The 15,036-nt window shown below is 40.0% G+C and overlaps 1 protein-coding gene across 6 annotated transcripts in view; it reads left to right on the plus strand.

Moving 5' to 3' along the window:
- The window catches only part of DCLK1 (doublecortin like kinase 1), a 574,006-nt gene that overhangs the window by 392,730 nt on the left and 166,240 nt on the right, over positions 1 to 15,036 (plus strand). The window lies entirely within an intron of this gene.

Here is a 15,036-nt window from a genome sequence, read left to right on the forward strand (position 1 = left end):
GATGGTTTGCCTTGATTTTGACTCATACTGTGGAGATTAAGAATTAGTGACGACGGTCACAGTCATCAGAAGCTGCTGGAAATAGTGTAATAATGCCTATAGTTTTATTCTTTTTATTATGTTTGAATGAAAAATCATAAAAAATAAAAATGCAAAAATGTCTGGATAATCATTGTAGGTATTGTGATTGAACAGCATATTGTGTCACACATTCCCCTTAGTAAGATGAAGGTACATTAGAGCATTAAAGTCTCTTAAGATATGTCCCGGCTGGTACCAGGAAAGGCTATTAAGCTATGGTTTTGACTCCTCCAAGGCTATTACTTACCTTTGGCTAAAATCCACACTGTAATGTGTTGTTACAGAGCATTTACATTAAAGTAAAGTGATGTAATTCCAGGGATCAGAATAACAAAAACATAGGAGAGAAGGTTAGAAAATCTCCATTTACCCTGCCCCCTACCCTAATCAAGAGTATCTGAAAAGGGGAAGACGGCAGATGAGAATAAACAAAAAGGGAAAAGGATCTACAAAGATGAGCCCACTGAAAATGTGATTCTTAATGAAGCCTTTTCCTAGCGGCTACAGAGATGCTAAGGACAATCCAGTGACAGACCACAGTAATTTATTTTGCACTCAGCTCTACTCAAAACTCAACCACAATCTCAAATTTTAACTTTTTTAGCGGCTTTATTGAGATATGCTTTACAAACCATAAAATTTATGCATTTAAAATGTGTGTATGACTCAATGGTTTTCATTATATTCACAGAATTGTGCAATTTCACTGCGATAAAGTTTAGAAATTTTTTTATCAACCCCAAAATAAATGCATACCCATTAGCGGTCCCACAGTTCATTTGTATTCAAACAGAAAGAGAAAAATCCTATATGTATTTCTAAACTTAGATTTATAATGCAGTCATTTTGTTTTACCAAAGTAATGTTATAATTTGGGATAAAACTACTGTAATTGTTATAGCTCTTACACGGAAATGATAACTTTAAAGTTTGAAAGTTTGAAATAGAATCCAGGGAAGAATAACCAAGATGGCAGCATAGGTAAATGCAGTACTCACGGCTTCCCACAACCACATCAAAATTACGACTAAAATACAGAGCAACCATCATTCAGAGCCACCTGAAATCTGGCTGAATGGAAGTCCTACAACTAGAGAAACAAAAAAGAAAGCACATTGAGACTAGTAGGAGGCATGGAAAGGTAGAATGGGTTGGTCTGACACTCACATACTAGTATACTGATTTTTTAGTCAGGAGGGGTATCTCCAGGGCCTCCCATGAGAAGCAGGAGGTCCCAGTGGCACACCAGCCCCTCCCCCCCCCCCCCCCCCACAGCCCAGGGTTCCATAGCTGAGAAGAGAAGTTTCCATGACTTTGGGCTGTAAAAACCAGCAGGGATTGTGGCTGAGTGACACAGAGGCTGCTGAAGTTCCCAGTGTTCCTCTTAAAGGGCTGGTGCACAAACTTACACAGTCCTGTTTCCTCTGAGCTCCAGTTCCGGGCAGTGGCATTGTGAGAATCCAGGGATATATGGGAACTGCACTGTCTAGCATAAGAGCAGGAACTCTGGGACACTTTCTTCCAGACAGGGCTGCTCACAGGGGTCATTGTGCTGGGACCTCCCCCATTGCAGAGCTGACTAGCAGCCATATCTGAGTTTCCATCAGCATGGCTCACACTGTTTGCTCTACCCTGGTGATTCTCTGAGACCCTACCCCGTCCAATTTGCAGATGCTTTCCCATATGAATGGCCTGTACTGGCTCAGATTTCAGACTTTGTGAAATCTCTTAAATAAGCAGTAGCTGGTGTCAGCATGCCCCAAACCTATCAATAGGCCCAAGACCCAGCACTAGCACCAACCTGCCTTGCTTCACAGTTGGATCTTGCCTGAGCACTTCCTAGCCTACTTCAAGTAGTAACCATATCTCTCTGTAGCTTCTGTTGGGTGACCCCAGACAGTGGTTGACTTTGCACCTCCCAAGAGGCCCCAGAGCCAGTGCACCCAGTGGACAGTTTCAGATCCTATCATATTATAACTCTACACATCCACAAGTGACACACTCAAGAACAGACTCATTGAGCAGCAAAGCCCTATTGAAACAAGTCCTGCTGCATAGGGTGACTCTCGCACAGCAGGTATTCCATTGTAGATGCAGATCATCCTCTTAGCCAATTGGCCTAGAGGCCAATTCCTCCCAGTGACAACATCAATCAAGGCTTAACTATAAGACTGTGCACACAGCCTACACACAGGGGCATACTTAGACTTGGGAGCCTGAGCCACTGGGACCTATAGGACACTTATTACACAAAGCCACTCTACCAATTCCAGGAGACATAGCAGCTCTATCTAATACAAAGAAAGAAACACAGGTAAAGAGCCAAAATGGGAGACAAAGAAACATGTTACAAATGAAAGAAATGAAAGCAAGCAAAGTACTGGATACAGAGTTTAAAACAATGCTTATAAGGTTATTCAAGGATCTTAATGAGAGTTTCAAGGGACTTAATGAGAGATTTAAGGTATTTAGTAATACTTTCAAGGATCTTAGTGAGAATGACAAAGGCATAAAAAAAGACCAATCAGAAATTAAGAATACATTAACTTAATAAAGAAAAATTTACAGGGATTTAACAATAGGGTAGAGGATTCTGAGAATCAAATCAATGATTTGGAATATGAGGAAACAAAAAAACAACAACCACCCAATCAGAAGATCAAAAAGAAAAAAAAAGAATAAAAAAATAAAGATAATGTAAGGGGCATCTAGGACAACTTCTAGCATGCCAGCATTTGCATTATGGGGGTACCATAAAGAGAAGAGAGAGAGTAAGATACTGAAAACCTATTTGAAGAAATAATGACAGAAAACTTCCCCTGCCTGGTGAAAGAAATAGACATACAAGTCCAGGAAGCACAGACAGTCCCAAACAAGAGGACCCCAAAAAGATCTGCACTAAGACATCATAATTAAAATGCCAAAGGTGAAAGACAAAGAGAGAATCTTAAAAGCAGCAAGAGAAAAGCAGTTAGTTACTTACAAGAGAGCACCCATTCGACTGTAAGCTGATTTCTCAACAGAAAATTGCAGGCCAGAAGGGAGTGGCAAGAAATATTCAAAGTGATGAATAGCAAGGGCCTACAACCAAGATTACTCTACCCAGCAAAGCTATCATTTAGAATTTAAGGTCAGATAAAGAACTTCACAAACGAGAAAAACTAAAAGCGTTTATTACCACAAGACCAGAATTACATGAATGTTAAAGAGTATTCTTAAAGAAGAGGAAGGATAAGGAGAAAGGAGGAGGAGGAGGGGGAGGAGGAGGAGGAGGAAGAGAAGAAAAATATGAACAATAAAATTGCAATAAATATGTATCTGTCAACAATTGAATCTAAAAATCAAAATAAATGAACAAGAAATCTAATAAACAAAATAAACTGATGAATAAAATAGAATCAGAGGCATAGGAACATGGAACAGACTGATGAATTTCAGAGGAAAATGGGGTGGGAGTGGGAAGAGATTAAACAAAGAGTTTATATGCATATATGCTTTACCTATGGACAGAGACAATATGGTGGTGAAGGCCTGGGGTGGAGTGGGAACCAGATGGAGGGGGGCAAAAGGAGGGACATCTGTAATACTCTCAACAATAAAATTTTTTAAAAAAATAAAATAAAATAGAATCCAGTTTAGCTCTTTGTAAACATTGTTATGATTTTTAAAAATGTTTATAAAATTTAACATTTTGTGCTACTTCCTTAAGACATGACTCAACTATACAGTCATGTGCATTATTGGTCATTTCCAGAACCTACAATGTCACCCACCTAATGAGAACATTCCTTGAAAACACTTTGTAGCCTTTTGTTTAAACATCATATTGGATGAGTTTCTTATAATAATTAATTCCCAGAACATATAAAAGAAAATGTTTGCCAATCAGAATGCAAAACAGTTAATTCTGAATGGCAAAACATAAAATTTAAAGTCAGGAGAAAAAAATAAATATACTCTGTTTGTAAAACATATGTCCTAAAAACTGTTAAATTTCATAATATACAAAAGAATATTTACCATCCAATAAAGAAAAGGATAAATGGCAGAGAAATGGATGAACAAAATGGACAAGCAGTTCATGAGAAAGTCCCAATTACTTATAAATATATGGGAAAAAAGTTTTCAATTCTCTAGTAACAAAATATATATTAACATAACAGTGAAATACCATTTTCACTGAACAGGCAAAGAAAGTGTTATGAAAACATGAAAAAATACATTCTCGTACAAAGTTGATAAGAATATGGATACTGTCAAATGGCACCAATGTGTAAAAATTTTAAAGGCACATCTGCCTTTGGTCATTGATCCATCAACTGTGTCTCTAGAAATGTTTTCTACAAGTGTACAAAAGTATATTATAAAGCTTATTGCAGTTTATTTGTCATAAAATAAAAAGTAAAAGCTATCAATTGAGATCTGGCTAAATAAATTATGATATATCCATTTAATGGAATACTATACTGTCACTAATAAGAACTAGGTCAGCCCTAACTGGTTTGGCTCACTGGATAGAGCATCGGTCTGCAGACTAAAAGGTCCCAGGTTCGATTCCGGTCAAGGGCACATCCCCAGTAGGAGGTGTGCAGGAGGCAGCTGATCTATGTTTCTCTCTCATTGATGTTTCTAACTCTACCCCTCTCCCTTCCTCTGCAACAAATCAATAAAATATATTTTTTTAAAAGAATAACTAGGTCAACTTATATGGGCCAATATGATAAGTTGTCCATTATGAATTGTTAGGCAGGAAAAAAAAAATCCAGGTGTCAACATTATGTATTACTAGAGGCCCGGTGCATAAAATTCATGCATGGGAGGGGGTGTCTCTCAACACGGCCTGCATCCTCTCCAATTTGGGACCCCTGGCTCCTAACAGCTCACAGGCCTGCCTGCCTGATTGCTCCTAACTGCTTCTGCCTGCCAGCCTGATGTTCCTAACTACTCTCCCTTAACCCTAACCCTAACCCTAACCACTCCCCTGCTGGCCCAATCGCCCCCAACTGCCCTCCCCTGCTGGCTCGGTTTCCCCCAACTGCCCTCCCCTGCCGTGACCTGCCTCCTCCACGCAAAGTGGCGGATACACTGGGACCGGCCTCCTCTGTGCCTTGTGAAGCCACGGGACCCCCAGGCCTCACAGCGAAGAGCGGCCACTGGGCCCTGCCTCCACTGTGCACTCAGCCATCTTGTGGCAACATCATGCGAGGGCATTGCATGAGGGCGTGACACCATTAGGCTTTTATTATATAGGACTAGAGGCCCAGTGTACGAATTTCCTGCACAGGTGGTGGGGGTCCCTCAGCCTGGCCTGGATCCTCTCCAATCTGGGATCCCTCTCGCAATCCGGAACCACTGGCTCCTAACTGCTCACCTGCCTGCCTGCCTGATGCCCCTAACTGTTCCCCTGCCAGCCTGATGTTCCTAACTACTCTCCCCTGCCAGTGTGATCCCCCTAACCGCTCTCCCCTCCTGGCCTGATCACCCTAACTGCCTATCTGCTCTCCCCTCCTGGCCTGATACCTTTAACTGCCTATTTGCTCTCCATTCCCCTCTGTGCCCTTCTGACCCCTGGCACAGGCATGCTGAGAGCTGTCCGCCATGGCCCCACCCCCACCCCCATCCTGATTGGTCGTTATGTGACTGTGTCCCAGCCAATTTGCTTATTCCTCTATTATTAGTATAGATATTCAATTTTAATACAAAAGAATGCATACATACATACATAATATACATCCATATATTCATATTTGTGCGTGTTTTGGTAAGCACTAACATTTTATGAAATACCAAAGAAATCATCAGTGCTTACCTTTGGGGTGCTGAACTGAGAGTCAAAGGAAGTGGAAGAGAAACATTTTTAAATTTATGTCCTTCTTTAATATTTAAATTCATTCTAAAAATTTTTAATTTTATAAAATTTAGGAACATTTTTCCCATTTAAAAAGAAACATTTATATAATACAGAAAATTGGTAATGCAGAAAAAAAATTATATGCAATCTTTTGACCTAGAGAAAAAAATTGCTGTTAAAACTTATTAAAAAATATCCCTTTAAAACATTTATTTGCATAACTGTCCACACTATACTCTGTTTTATAATGTACTTTTTTCACTCATAAACATTCCATATTATTAAATACTAGAGGCCCAGTACACGCAATTTGTGCAATGGGGGGTGTCCCTCAGCCCAGCCTGCACCCTCTCCAATCTGGGACTCCTTGGGGGATGTCCAACTGCCAGTTTAGGCCTGATCCCTGTGGGCAGTCAGACACTCCTCTCACAATCCAGGACTGCTGGCTCCCAAACTTTCACCTGCCTGCCTGCCTGATCGCCCCCAACCACTTCTGCTTGCCAGCCTGATCACCCCCTAACCCAGCCGTGGGCAAACTACAGCCCACGGGCCGGATCCGGCCTGTTTGAAATGAATAAAACTATTGAAATAAAAGACTGTACTCTTTTATGTAATGATGTTTACTTTGAATTTATATTAGTTCACACAAACACTCAATCCATGCTTTTGTTCCGGCCCTCCAGTCCAGTTTAAGAACCCATTGTGGCCCTCGAGTTAAAAAGTTTGCCCACCCCTGCCCTAACCACTTCCCTGGCAGCCTAATCAATGCCTAACTGCTCTCCTGCCAGCCTGATTGCCCCCAACTACCCTCCCCTGCTGGCTCGGTTGCCCCCAACTGCCCTCCTCTGCTGGTCCAGTTGCCCACAACTGCCTTCCCCTACCAGCCATCTTGTGGCGGCCATCTTGTGATGACATGGGCATGGCCATTTTGTGACTACATGGGGGTGGCCATCTTGTGACCACATGGAAGCAGTCATCTTATGACCACATGGGGGCAGCCATCTTATGCGAGGTCATGATGGTCAATTGGCATATTATTTATTATATAGGACTAGAGGCCCAGTGCATGAATTTGTGCACAAGTGGGGTTCCTCTGGGTGGCCTGCAGGGATCGGGCCAAAACCCACAGTCCAATGCCACCTGCAGCTCCTCCCTGCTGCTCCTGCTCATCCCAGCCCCACTGTGCCTGCCATGGACTCGTGCCCAATCAGTCCCGATCGGGAGAGGCTCATGTTGCCACAGCAGTGCTCTCCAGCCATGAGCCCTGCATCTGCTGCCCTCCCAAGGGGAGTGGCCTGCGGGATCCACATCCCCTGAGGGGTCCTGGATTGCAAAGGGTGCAGGCCAGGCTGAGGGACCCCACCGGTGCATGATCGGGCTGGGGAGGGACCACGGGAGGGCTCCAGGATGTGTCTGGCCCATCTCGCTCAATCCCCATCAGCCAGACCCCAGCAGCAAGCTAACCTACTGGTCAGAGTATCTGCCCCCTGGTGGTTAGTGCATGTCATAGTGACTGGTCGACCAATTGACTTCTGCCATATGGTGGTTGGTAAACATAATAGTGAGCAGTTGAGCAGCCTTAGCATATCATTAGCATATTACTCTTTGATTGGTTGTTCGGTTGTTCTGCTGTTCGGTCTATTGACATATTACCCTTTTATTATATAGGATTTTTTATAGCACATTAAAAATATTTTTTCTTTATTGTTGAGAGTATTACAGATATCCGCTTTTCCCCCCATCCTCACCTGGTTCCTGTCCTCCCCCAGAGGGACACTACCTTATTGTCTGTGTCCATGGGCTATACATATATGCATATATGTTCTTTGGTTAATCTCTTCCTGCCCTCCCTCCCCCTTCCCTCTGAGATTCCTCAGTCTGTTCCTTGTGTCCATGTTTCTGGTTCTATTTTATTTGTCACTTTACTTTGTTCATTAGATTCCCCATATAAGTGAGATCATGTGATTGATATCTGTCTTTCTCTTATTGGTTATTACAGTACTTTTAAATAAATGTATCATTATTAATTTCATGGCTATAATAAGCTGTTAGTGCATTTTGTCTTCATTTCTTTTCATAAATTGAAAAGGAAAGGCTTGAGAAAAAGCAATAATCAAAATAAAACTGTTATAAAAATAAAACTGTTATAGATGAGAATTAGATGGTGAATCAGAGAATCAAAAGCCAAGTTTCTTCTTAAGAAATAATATTATCACCTAGTATTAAAAAAATGATGAGGGAATGAATCTGAATTATACAATATCTTCCATTATATACCTAGAAAAATTAACAAAATGTAACATAAATAATTTTTTAAAATCAAGAAATCATAAACTCTTTTCAGACAAAAAGGAACAAATTTAGTAAATAAACTTTGAAAAGTGGTTGCAAAAGAAAAACAGGAAATTCTAGTGTGGCACAGCATGACATAGCTTTTAACCCTCAATTTGAAATGATTGATTGCTTTAATTTAAGTTTTTTGCACTGTTTGAATTTTTTTTATGGGTGTGTCAATGTAATAAGCATTCAAACCTGTGAAGAATTTCTCTGAGTTTATTTGAGCCAAACAGTCGATAATTGCTGGGAAGCAAAATCTCAATGGATTTAGATGATGCTCTAGAGCAGTGGTTCTCAACCTTCCTAATGCCGCGACCCTTTAATACAGTTCCTCATGTTGTGGTGACCTCCGATTTCATTCTTACAAATTGAACATAATTAAAGCATAGTGATTAATCACAAAAACAATATGTAATTATATATGTGTTTTCCGATGGTCTTAGGCAATCCCTGTGAAAGGGTCGTTCGACCCCCAATGGGGTCGCGACCCACAGGTTGAGAACCGCTGCTCTAGAGAATTACAGTGTTGCACCTTATTTTATACATTACAATCAAATGAGGAGACATGAAATCCATTGGTTCTAGCATAGGGAGACTGGAGAAAGCAATGTGGGGGAACCTCTGGGATTAGATAAAAAAATAAAATGATAAAAAAATGATAGACACATGCTTCTTTTACGTAGGTGGGTACAGGATTGTTACAATCAACAATTAACTCAATAACAATGAGGGGGTTTGTGGTGTCCACAGAACAGTGCCTGTGCTTTGAAGGATATGGAAAAAAGAAAATTACTGTAACATTCCAAAGATTTGTTATCTTAGATGCAAAAAGACAATAGACAGGCTCAGTTAGGATACAGATTGACCTTAGCCAGGGAAAATGCCAGCTAGGACATTGACTACCCACCATAAATTGCTTTTGGTTAAAAACTTTTTTAATTTTAGACCACTCTTTGTGGTTATTTTAGGCCTCTGAGTTTATAAGGCCGCCATGCAGGTCTTCTCTCAGCTAGTCAGATTAGCATGTGGCCACTCTTTGCCCACAGATATATGTCATTTTTGTAAAAATAAATCTATTATAAAGCATTGTGATAGATTAATTTGAAAGAAAAAGTGCAAATTATGCAGTAAATGTTTTGCGAGTATAAACATGTTTTTTAAGTGGGGCCCAATAGACCTCACTAGAATTCTATAGTTGCTAAAACACCATTGTGTTCAATGTCTTCTCTCTTAGCTTAAATGATGTTTTGGGTTTCTTTAATGGTTATCAGGTACATGATGTTCCAGGAAGGATGAGGAGAACAAGATTAGTTGTCTGTTTTTTTTTTAAATTTTTTTATTTATTGCTTAAAGTATTACAAAGGGTATTACATATGTGTCCATTTTATCCCCCCGCCCTAGACAGTCCCCTAGTCTCCCCTATCCCCCAGTGTCTTATGTCCATTGGTTATGCTTATATGCATGCATACAAGTCCTTTAGTTGATGTATTACCCCCCTACCTCCTGCCCCCCAACCCTCCCCGGCCTTCCCGCTGCAGTTTGACAATCTGTTTGAGGCAGCTCTGCCTCTGTATCTATTATTGTTCAAAAGTTTATAATGGTCTCTATTATCCATGAATGAGTGAGATCATGTGGTATTTTTCCTTCTTTCCTTCATTGACTGGCTTATTTCACTTAGCATAATGCTCTCCAGTTCCATCCATACTGTTGCAAATGGTAAGAGTTACTTCCTTTTTAGAGCAGCATAGTATTCCATCGTGTAGATGTACCACAGTTTTCTAATCCATTCATCTACTGATGGGCACTTAGGCTGTTTCCAGATCTTAGCTATGGTGAATTGTGCTGCTATGAACATAGGGGTGCATATATCCTTTCTGATTGGTGTTTCTGGTTTCTTGGGATATATTCCTAGAAGTGGGATCACAGGGTCAAATGGGAGTTCCATTTTCAGTTTTTTAAGGAAACTCCATACTGTCTTCCATAGTGGCTGCACCAGTCTGCATTCCCACCAGCAGTGCACAAGTGTTCCTTTTTCTCCACATCCTCTCCAGCACTTGTCATTTGTTGATTTGTTGATGATAGCCAATCTGACAGGTGTGAGATGGTACCTCATTGTTGTTTTGATTTGCATCTCTCGGATGATTAGTGACTTTGAGCATGTTTTCATATGTCTGTTGGCTTTCTGAATGTCCTCTTTTGAAAGGTGTCTATTTAGGTCCTTTGCCCATTTTTGGATTGGATTGTTTATCTTCCTTTTGTTAAGTTGTATGAGTTCCCTATAAATTTTGGAGATTAGGCCCTTATCAGATATGACATTGGCAAATATGTTTTCCCACGCAGTGGGTTTTCTCGTTGTTTTGTTGATGGTTTCTTTTGCTGTGCAGAAGCTTTCTATTTTGATGTAGTCCCATTTGTTCATTTTCTCTTTCGTTTCAAGTGCCCTAGGAGCTGTATCAGTGAAGAAATTGCTTCGGCATATGTCTGAGATTTTGTTGCCTTTGGCTTCTTCTAGAATTTTTATGGTTTCCTGTCGTACATTTAAGTCCTTTATCCATTTTGAGTTTATTTTTGTGTATGGTGTAACTTGGTGGTGTACTTTCATTTTCTTGCATATATCTGTCCAATTTTCCCAACACCGTTTATTGAAGAGACTATCTTGGCTCCATTGGATGTTCTTGCCTCCTTTGTCAAATATTATTGAGCATATTGGTTCGGGCCGATTACTGGGCTCTCTATTCTATTCCATTGATCTATACGCCTCTTCTTGTGCCAGTACCAGGCAGTTTTGAGAACAGTGGCTTTGTAATACAGCTTGATATCTGGTATTGGGATCCCACCTACTTTTTTCTTTCTCAGGATTGCTGCAGCTATTCGGGGTCTTTTTTTATTCCAGATGAATTTTTGGAGAGTTCGTTCTAGATCTCTGAAGTATGCCGTTGGTATTTTAATGGGAAGTGCGTTGAATTTATAGATTGCTTTGGGTAGTATGGACATTTTAATGATGTTGATTCTACCAATCCATGAACACGGTATGTTCTTCCATCTGTTTATGTCTTCCTCTATCTCTTTTTTCAATGTCCTGTAGTTTTCTGAGTAGAGGTCTTTTACCTCTTTAGTTAAGTTTATTCCTAGGTAGCTTAATTTTTTTGGTGCGATGGTAAACGGGGTTGTTTTTATAATCTCTCTTTCTGAAAGTTCACTATTGGTGTATAGAAATGCCTCAGATTTCTTGGGGTTAATTTTGTATCCTGCTACATTGCCAAATTCATGTATTAAGTCTAGTAGCTTCTTGTTGGAGTCTATAGGGTTTTGTATGTATAATATCATGTCATCTACAAATAAGGACAGGTTTACTTCCTCTTTTCCAATTTGGATACCTTTTATTTCTTCTTCTTGCCGAACTGCAATGGCTAACACTTCCATTGAGTATGATGTTGGCTGTGGGCCTGTCATATATGGCTTTTATTATGTTGAGGCATGATCCTTCTACTCCCACCCTTGCTGAGAGTTTTTATCAAAAATGGGTGTTGGATTTTGTCAAATGCTTTTTCTGCATCAATTGATATGACCATGTGGTTTTTTTCTTTCAATTTGTTTATGTGATGTATCACGTTTATTGATTTGCGGATATTGTACCACCCTTGCATCCCTGGGATAAATCCTACTTGGTCATGGTGTATGATCTTTCTGATGTACTGCTGGATCCGATTTGCTAAGATTTTGTTGAGGATTTTGGCATCTATGTTCATGAGGGATATTGGCCTGTAATTCTCTTTCATTGTGTTGTCTTTACCTGGTTTTGGTATTAGGGTGATGCTGGCTTCATAGAATGAGCTTGGAAGTGTTCCTTCCTCTTGAATTTTTTGTAGTAGTCTGAGGAGGATAGGTTTTAGTTCTTCCTTGAATGTTTGGTAAAACTCCCCTGTGAAGCCGTCTGGTCCTGGGCTTTTGTTTGATGGAAGCTTTTTGATGACTGCTTCAATTTCTTCCATAGTTATTGGCCTGTTGAGATTTTTAGATTCTTCCTGATTAAGTTTTGGAATGTTGTATTTTTCTAGGAATTTGTCCATTTCCTCCATGTTGTCTAGTTTGTTGGAGTAGAGCTGTCCATAGTATTTTTTAACAATCATTTGTATTTCTGTGGGGTCTGTTGTTATTTCGCCTCTATCGTTTCTGATTTTGTTTATTTGAGTCCTCTCTCTTTGCTTCTTGGTGAGTCTGGCTAGAGGTTTGTCAATCTTGTTTATCCTTTCAAAGAACCAGCTCTTGGTTTCATTGATTTTCTGTATTGTTTTTTTGGTCTCTATGTCATTTATTTCTGCTCTAATCTTTATTATCTCCTTCCTTCTGCTCACTCTGGGGTTTTCTTGTTGCTCTCTTTCTAATTCTTTGAGTTGTAGAGTTAGATGATTTACTACCATTTTTTCTTGTTTTTCGAGATAGGCCTGTAGAGCTATAAACTTCCCTCTCAGGACTGCTTTCATTGTGTCCCATGGGTTTTGGATTGCTGTGTTTTCATTGTCATTAGTTTTCAGGATTTTTTGAATTTCTTCTTTGATTTCATTGGTAATCCAATCAATATTTAGTAGCATGCTATTCAGCTTCCAGGTGTTTGAATATTTTGGGTTGTTTTTATTGTAGTTTATTTCTAATACTATACCATCATGGTCTGCGAAGACGCTTTTTATGATTTCAGTCTTCTTGAATTTGGGGATACTTTGCTTGTGACCCAATATATGGTCTATTTTTGAATATGTCTTATGAGCATTTGAGTAGAATGTATATTCCGTGGCATTGGGGTGAAGTGTTCTGAAGATGTCTATTAAGTCCATTTGTTCTAGTGAGTCATTTAGGATTGCTGTATCTTTGCTGATTGTTTGTCTAGAGGATTTATCCAGTGCTCTCAGTGGTGTATTAAAGTCCCCTACTATGATTGTATTGTTGTCGATCTCTCCTTTGATATCTTCCAGGAGTTTTTTTTATGAATTTTGGTGCTCCTGCATTGGGTGCATATATGTTTACCAGGGTTATATCTTCTTGTTGTATTGATCCCTTTAGTATTATGAAGTGGCCTTCCTTATCTCTTGTTATGGCCTTCACTTTGAGGTCTATTTTGTCCGATATAAGTATTGCTACCCCAGCTTTCTTTTCCTTCCCATTTGCCTGAAAGATATTTTCCCATCCTTTCACTTTCAGTCTGTGTGAGTCCCTTCTAATGAGGTGGGTTTCTTGTAGACAGCAGATGTATGGGTCATGTTTTTTTATCCATTCAGCCACTCGATGTCTTTTGGTTGGAGCATTTAGTCCGTTTACGTTTAAAGTTATTATTGAAAGGTACTTGTTTGTAACCATTTCTTTTTGTGTGTGGCTGTTTTCTTTCTGATCTTTTTATTTCTTCTTTTTATACCAGTCCCTTTAGCATTCCTTGCATTGCTGGCTTGGTGGTGATAAACTCCCTTAGCCTTTTTTTGTCTGTGAAGCTTCTTATTTCCCCTTCAAGTTTGAATGATAGCCTTGCTGGATAGAGTATTATTGGATTCAGTCCTTTGCTTTGCATCACTTTGTAAATTTCCATCCATTCTTTTCTGGCCTGATGTGTTTCTGTTGAGAAATCATTTGACAATCTAATTTGAGATCCCTTGTATGTAACTTTCCGTCTCTCTCTTGCAGCCTGTAAAATTCTCTCTTTGTCCTGAACATTTGCCATGGTAATTATGATGTGTCTTGGTGTGGGTCTTTTTGGGTTCACCTTGTTTGGGACTCTCTGGGCTTGTGTGACTTTTTTCTTCCCCACCTCAGGGAAGTTTTCTGATATTATTTCTTCTAATAGGTTTTCTAATCCTTGTTCATCCTTCTGTTGTTCTGGTACTCCTATTATTCGTATGTTGTTTCGTTTCATGTTGTCCCAAAGCTCCCTTAGGCTCTCCTCCTGTCTTTTAATTTTTTTCTCCAATTGCAGTACAGTTTGGGTGTGTTTTGCTTCCTTGTCTTCTAATTCACTAATTCGGTCCTCTGCTTCTCCTAGTCTACTGTTGATACTTTCAATGGCATTTTTCATTGCAGCTATATCACTCCTCATTTCTTCTTGGGTCTTACTTAAGTTGTTCATTTTTTCATCTGTTTCTTCTAGCTTCTTCCATATGTTATCGATTTTTTCATCTGTTTCTTCTTGCTTCTTGCAGAGGTTGTCGATTTTTTCCTCCATCCGGTTTATGCACTCTAGGACCCTTATTCTGAATTCTTTTTCTGTCATGTTGTATGCCTCTGTAATACTTAGCTGCTTTTCTGGAGAGTCCTCCTTCTCTTTCCTTTGGGGTTTTCATTGTCTACCCATGTTTGATCTCACTGACATATCTAGACGTTGAGTCGTTCAGTGGTTGCTCCCTTGGTGGCAGTGACTCCTTGGTCTGTGGTTGCTCTTCGGGCGGTTGCGGTAGCAGCTGCTCTTCAGTTGGCAGCAGCTCCTCTGGTGGGTGCTGTTCACAGCTATGGTGGCTCTTCTGGCTGGTGGGGCGAGGTTTCACGTACAGCTGCTGTTCCTCAGCAGAGGATGTGGTGCTCAGGAGGTTGCTGTTGCTTGGATCTGCTGCGTTGATTTAAAGGTACAAAATACAACACAACAAGGCACCACATACCAGGCAATATACATAAATATATTCACAATATTAATAACCCCAAATAAAGGTGACTACCCGAATTAAGAGAATTGGGGGATAAGGAAGAAGGAAGAGAAAAAGAGAAAAGAGAAAAAAGAAAAGAAAAGTAGG

This window comes from Myotis daubentonii, chromosome 2 (genome assembly GCF_963259705.1).
Source record: "Myotis daubentonii chromosome 2, mMyoDau2.1, whole genome shotgun sequence".
In the NCBI taxonomy this organism is placed as follows: Eukaryota; Metazoa; Chordata; class Mammalia; order Chiroptera; family Vespertilionidae; genus Myotis; species Myotis daubentonii.